At 42.8% G+C, this 7,294-nt stretch overlaps 1 long non-coding RNA gene across 1 annotated transcript in view; it reads right to left on the bottom strand.

The window, feature by feature from the left end:
* Nucleotides 1–329: 329 nt before the first annotated feature.
* The window catches only part of LOC119890062, a 54,886-nt gene continuing 47,921 nt past the window's right edge, over nucleotides 330–7,294 (bottom strand). Inside the window, exons 3-4 of the long non-coding RNA XR_005442188.1 lie at nucleotides 3,037–3,101; nucleotides 330–1,200 (exon numbers count right to left, since the gene is read on the bottom strand). This is a non-coding gene — a long non-coding RNA (uncharacterized LOC119890062). The remainder of the gene's footprint in view (nucleotides 1,201–3,036; nucleotides 3,102–7,294) is intronic.

Here is a 7,294-nt window from a genome sequence, read left to right as displayed (position 1 = left end):
AAACTCTTGCTACTTCTAGAAAAGGCCTGGCAATAAAATATATTTTTATATCACTTCAAAATGTACCTATTATTCACATTAGTGATTCGCATTAGTGAAGTAAAACCCTGTGATGTCCAAAAGCTTTCAGTTTATTTTAATTTAATGTCATATTCTTTTCCATTTCCACTTTAAACTTAAAGAAAAGTGATACAACTCGTGATAGTCCCCCTAACAGCAGACCGGGCACATACTGGCACACATACAGACACATAACGAACATCATGAAAGCATCTTGTCAGTTATGTATCCCAAAGATCTGAAACAGAAATGACAAAACAAACAGCAGCCTGGATATACTTTTTTAATTTCTGCTAAGAGGGTTTCACACACACAACAAAGGATGAGGAGCTATAAATCATCATTAGAATAAACAGCTTGTCAGGGTCATTAACCATTATTAACACAGGCTGCCAATGTGTCACAAGGATATGCATTGTCAATAGAAAAGTTTTTGGATTGCATTCATCAGCACCTTGATTACAATGGCCTCTTTGTGATCACAGATTCAAGATGTCAAATGAAAACATGACATTTCCAGTGACTGAGTGATCCATCTGAGGAATATTGATCACATGTGTATAAATTCATTTACACAATAGGAAACATTAGGTGTGCCCTCCACCAGATAAACTTATATGGGACTGCACTGGTGTTAGCGCTGCCTTAGTCTCTAAAAACAGGACTAAAAATGAAAATAACATCAAATCTTTCATTTTCCATTTCCAGCTCGTTGATACTGTGTCCAGAATAAAAACTGTATATGTCACAACTGCAGTGTATGAGCAATGGCGCAAATAAACAATGAATATCAAATGCAGATGCATATATGGGAAAATATTAATCGGGGTTCACTTAAGAAAAAGTCAAACAATGTGTAGATCCATTGTGGTAACTCCGGTAAGTGTACATTCATTGAGCCGACTTTCCTACCGAGGACCTCTCCAGACAGGGTTGACTGATCTGTTCCATAATGTCTGAGCTGCAGATTACACTCCACTGTCCTGCTGAGTTTATGTCACAGCTTCTCCAAGTCCATGCTGCTGGCACTGGATCCTGAGAGCGAGTTTGTCAGTGATGGAGCTCATACTGTCATGCCAGGAGCAAACATCTGCTGCAGGGGATGCTGGTCCACAGTCCAAGCGGGGATTTAGTATGATCCTAGAAACATAATACAGAAACTAATGATTGACTGAGGCCAAAAACTACTTGGAGCTTGAACATTCACACATGTTTCTATAGAAAATTAGAGGTAGATAATCTTTTCTGGCAACATTTCTTTTTTTTAAATGTTAAAAGCAACTGCTCAGTGATGCTACTTCAAATAACCAGAGATCAACACAAACTTTCCTTTAGCAGATAGGATTTGGCTGCTTTCACAAACTTTCCGCACAAGAAGGGCTGAGGATTCAAACTGGCATAAAGAAGTTGCAGAGGAACCACCCAGAGCCTCATCCACAGCTGAAATTATCATATTATGAGTGGTGGCAAAATCCAGGCTGTGTGTTTTACTTCCAGCAGTGTGGAAGCGAATCAGGCCTTCTCGTGGTACAGCTGCAGCTCCTTTTAGTCCAATACTGTTTATAATTAACATGTCACCCTAGTGTCGCTTGAGTGGCGGGGGGTTTTCTATTGGGAACAACAGCTGGATGGTGTTGTTGTCTTATGAGAGCAGTGTTCACATCTGCTTGTTTTTTTTTTCTTCAGATTAGAACATAAAGGTGAGGTAATGCAGGTAGGTTGCCTCTTGAAATCCTCTACTCTGATCTACCTGTGCTTGTGCATACAACCTCCCACATAAGGACGCCAGCAGAGTTGCTGGACCGACCTGTCCAGCCTGTTTTTTGGCTGGGGAAGGAACAACGTGTCAGAGGATAGGCAGTCGTCCATCAGTGTTTCTCATCTTCTTTCTGCCTGTCTCAACCTCTGAGCTGGTTTACCTGCAAGTAGTCACGTTCGCCCAGCGAACAGGATGTGGCCTCACTCTTGCACTTATTTCTTCATCTTCTTCCTCCTCTACTTTTCTCTCCTTGCCCTGGAGCCTCACACATCATCATCCCTTTCCAGCTTGATTCTCCTGGCCCTAGCTAGACCCACTCCATTGATTTTTGTTGATGCTCTCTGTCATTATCTGCCTTCATTTTTAGTTTTGTGCTTTTTTCAGCTTCACCACTCAACAATAATACTTTTACCTGATTTTCTCTAACTCTCCTTTTGCCCTCTATTCTGTTTTTTCCCCTTCCCACGTTTCTCTCCAATGCCTCACCTAAAGCAGAGCCAGTAGAGCAGCATCAGCATACAGAACCACGTCCCAACCTGCCTTTGCGTCTCAGCCTGCCCGGGTATGCCTGTCTGTGCCTGGGGCTGCCTATCGCCCTCCCTCATCAGCACATCTACTGTACCTGTCTGCTGGCACCCTGCCATCCACACACACACACTGTTCCCCTTCACTTACCCAGCAAACGTGGAAGTAGAAAGATAATGAAAGCCTAAAATCTATGAAAAAAAAGTTTGGGTCAAGAATGTTTGACCTCCAATGAGAACACCCACGGCTACCCTGAGAGGCGCACGTATACAGTACCACTCATTCAGCCTGCTGGCTGCCCCGCACAAGCCCATCAACAGGTTTCTTTGAAGGCCACCGACTCTGTGGTGGGTCATCAAAGCATATCTTCATTCAGTTCCACTGAAAGGATCTGAGGCTCCTGAGAGACTCTGTGTTTGAAGTGATATCTCTGTGCCACTGCATTCTTTACCGTGCTGTCATGACTTGAGTTACACAATCAAAAAAGCAAGAACATGGGCATAAAGCCAGTGCCACCACCCTGATCATGTCTCACATACACGTGAACGACCACCGCTTCTTCTGTTTGATCAGTGAATGTACCATACTCTGGTTGTTTGTAGCAACTGTCAGCTCATAATAATAATACTTCGCCGTGTGTGATTACATATTCCACTGAATGAACATCAAACAAAAAACAGAGTCATCCCTACCTGTTGAATCTCTTGAGATCATGTTTCCATTACTCAGCCTCTTCTCTGTGCTCACCTGAGATCACCTGAAAAAGATAAAGGTTGGAAATAAAATGATTCAGAGGGGAGCTCATTTACGAGTAGACATAAGAGTTGACAATGACCTGACAAATCCTGTGTAAGATGTCTGTGAAGATTCTCAGTCATCAAGGTTATAGTTCATTCGCTTCTTCAGCTCTGACTGACAACTGAAGAAGCCCATTGGATGAAAATCCCTCATTGACCAATGAGTGATGATGGACGACATAAACACATGCTTCAGTTTAATGGGATACAAGTCAAGAAAGCTGGGATCCGGTGCTAGAGAGGATCAACCACTTGATGTAAGGAAAAGGAAGTGTGTATTAACTGCACAAATGCAAAAAAGTGACCAGTTTGTCGTTTCACAATTTTCTCAATTTGTTGCATTATTTTTAAGTCTCTTGGACAACCAAAGTTGGTTTTATAATGACCACGTGTGCCAGACCTTCTCCAGTATCTTCACAGAACATTTAAAAAGTCAAACCTGGTGTAGCAACATAGATCATCCCACTCTGTTTTATGTAAATCTAAGGTTTCAGTGGAGCTCTGCAGCCTGGCAGGTCAGAAGAATGGAGGCAGTCAAAGTGGCTTTTCCATTGTACCATTTAAAATTCCATGGTGGACTGGTTTTATTTTATAAGGTTAACAGGTTCAGGTAGATATTGGATCAAGAAACTTTTCTTGATCACAGGTTTCTTGATGCAGACATGTAAGACTGAAGCTATGCTCTCTGGACCAATGACAGCTCCGGTCCCTCTTCATCCATTCATGGGCAAAGGTGCTCTCTGCTTCTAAGTTTCACTGTCCCAGACCTGTTACCTTGGCAACAACTGCACTGTTTCCGAGTGACACAAAGCCTGCACTTAAGAACCTCCTTTCAGGTTGAAGGCTCCAAGAGTTGAGGGGAAAACAGCAATAACAGGACGGCAGGGAGAGAAATTGAATACCGGCAAATTGCTTCCCAGAGTTTCTGGAGGACATGGTAAAATGATTCTTTCTTTCCTCTCGCTTTTAAAATACCTTTCCCTGGCAGGAGGCACCATAGGTAGTTGTGTGCTGGTCCTATTTCTTTTATATCCCTTCTTATATTTCCGTTTTTTCTAGCTATCGTACTGAGCTAAGTGAGTTATCATGTACACCAGCAGGCTGGAGCAGCATGTGGCTAGGCTAAGCCTCCAGATGAGGTAATGTTTAGAGGGTTGGCGAGCCGGGGAAGGGTTGGTCAGGTCTTGATTAGCTCAGGGGTAGGGGCTCTCTCTAATATTGGACACCTCTTTGTGTGGTGAGATTACTAACTTATGAAAAACTGCCCCTGCTGACATGCCTGATGGGATCAGAGCTTCCTGCCCACTGCATCATCCTGCTTATGAGCTCTCCACTAAAGAGAGAAAACACACAAGCACACACACTTGAACCTCTCAAGAGAGACATCAACACTGGGAGAGTGTACACATAACTCACAAGTTCTGTGCATGCTAACGTGTAGGCAAGCATGTACACAGACACACCAACAAGCACAAGCATGGCTGCGAATGTCACCTCCTAGGGCCCCCTCTCTTCCACTTGTGCGTGTGATGACCACAACTGATGACCCTAAGATGGAAAACAACCTTCAATTTCTTAAAGAGGCCAGATGACACACAAACACATGCTCATGCATGCTCACTTGCTTTTACTGTGGTCGTCTCCTCCGGCCACTCTCCAATGAAAATCACATGATGGCCCACATCCAGCTCTGAAAAAACAACCGAGAATCTCCACCCCGAAAAAAAACCCATCAACAAATAATGTTAAAAAAAACCAGTGAGGATTCAGAGGCAAAGCTTTCAGGGGATTTGATCCCAGCAGTCCTCTTAAGAGGGCTGAGGCTATAGGATGATTTCAATTATTTGATATAATTTCTGATGGTCCATTAGTTCAAAATAAAGCTCTGATTATAAGAGATGTGTAAACAGAAAGTTGCAAACAAAACAAGCAGCAGAGTCTGAAGCAGAGCTGTACTTTTTTCCAGATGTGTAATCGACTGTTAATTAGCAGTGGCCTTACTTTCATGTAAACTTTCCCAAGTAAGTCTTATTTAAAACCAAGAACAATGGAATAAATGCAGCACACTGGTTTGTTCAACCACATAGCAAACTTCAACACCTTTCTATTTCTACTGTACAGGAGCTTACACTAACAAACGCTCATGTATCTGCAGTGTACTTTGTGAAACAAATAAATACATGTAGGTGTGTACACACAAGCAAGCATCCACACCCAGCACCTACACACACCCACACACACATACACAAAGCGGTCAGGGACACTGGCACAACCTTGCGCCAGTGGTCCTTCAAACCAGTCATGTGAAACGACCCATTCCTTTCTGCAAATCAGATTACATCTCCAAGCTGAGGCTTGCAAGTTGACACACATTCAAAGCTCGGGGCTCAGGTCCATCCAGCACACACACACACACACGCGCACACACAGAGCTTAATTAGATTTTGCCCCACAAACCTTCTTGTGTTTGTGAATGTATGCAAACTGCCAGTGTCAGCCAGGTCCAGAAATACAACGTGCATATAAACTTACAGGATACACTAAATATACCATATACTAAAATGAGGGCAGCTAAGCCCACAGATTCCCTTTAATAAGAACAAAACAAAACAATTTATTTGTCAAGGTAAATCATAGACTGCTGTGATAAGTCTCCTTTCAGCAGCGCCTGACTGCTGTTTGGCAGCTTTGCTGTGGAATGAGTACATGTGGAAACATGTTTATAGTGTGTTTGTCAGGAACGCAAATGATAGACAATTTGTGAATAATTCAAGTCCTATTCAGGACTAATGTGTTAAAGCAGGAAAATAACACTAGTTTCTTCTGCCTAAATTAGCGTCAAATTTGGGTCAATTTATTATTCCATTTAGTGATTGAGTTAACAGATAAATAATACTGTTCTATGGTGCTGAACACTTTTGACATTATCTGCACATTTTAGCTTCAGTGATTAGAGTTGCAACTAGGTTTTTTGCTCTGAGTTGTACAATCTGTCATAATGTTAAAGAGGTTGGTTGGCTCGCTGCTGGTAGACCGGTCGGCTTAATTAAACCCAGACAGTTGGAGGAAGTACAAGTCTCTGTCCCTACAGGATCAACATTAAATCTCCACTCTGCTAATCAGAAAGCCCTTCAACTACATCAGCATGTCCCTCTGGCCCAAGCAACAACCAAATCTCATTTGTCTTTACAACATTTTAAGGAAACTTGAATAACTTCTCTGTTGAGTTTGGAAAATCAATCACCACTGTCTCAGTGTTCATCATAATAAACAAAATCCTAAATAAATCAGCCGTGTATTGCCACATTGTCTGTGCTCCTGTTGCCCTTGGTGCCATGGAGGTCAGAGGGTGGGAAGTTGTGGGTGGCAGGAAGCTGAGACAGTTGTGCCTACAATGGGGTGTCAGGACTCTGTCAGTCAGCCTAACTCAAGTTTAACTCAAGCGGGTCATTCTCTCTTCACAGTGACATCTGAGAAGAGATGGAGACCGGCAGCGGGGGGAATGGAGGAGCAGAGGGACCTCACCCTGGGTTAGATTGCACTGGATGCCCAGATAAGACGACAGGAAAGGGCACATTGGGGCAAAGCAAAAGGGGAAGCTGGCTGGGGCTACTGTTACCCCAGGAAGAGCTCACTCATCCCTCAGATCACCTGCCACACCTGTGGAGGCGGAGATTTTATTCAGTCACACAGTGCCACCAGCCAGAGGTTGAGAAGTGGTCACCAGAGCTATCAGATTGGACTCAATGTAAACCGATGTAAAGTAACTTCTACAGCAACTGTGTACTACTTTCCATGTTTTGGCCACAGAATTACAATTACTGGCAACCATTTTCCAAAGTATACCAAGTTAGATTTGAGACATTCCTGGCAGCCATTGGTTTTCCATTATTTTCAGTGTACAAAAGTAATTTGCAGAGACTTGTGTGACATAGTAACAAGTAAGTGAATATTTTTGTCAAAGTTACATTGTTATGTGCTAAGTCCTTTTTAGTGCTTTTAAAGATGCCACCCTGGCAGATGAGCGATTAGTGAACGATAACAATTTAATCTATGAAAGGACCAGATGTGTACTATCCGTTTTTTGTATTTCGATGTTTGTATGTTGTGGGTCAGATTTTGTTACAGCGGTGAATTAATGCCACACCGGTTG

This window comes from Micropterus salmoides, unplaced genomic scaffold (genome assembly GCF_014851395.1).
Source record: "Micropterus salmoides isolate LMB-PRFRI ecotype aquatic unplaced genomic scaffold, ASM1485139v1 Ms_hic_scaffold_10, whole genome shotgun sequence".
Taxonomy (NCBI): domain Eukaryota; kingdom Metazoa; phylum Chordata; class Actinopteri; order Centrarchiformes; family Centrarchidae; genus Micropterus; species Micropterus salmoides.
Note: the sequence above shows the minus strand (reverse complement) of the source record. Positions and strands in the feature narration are given on the sequence as shown.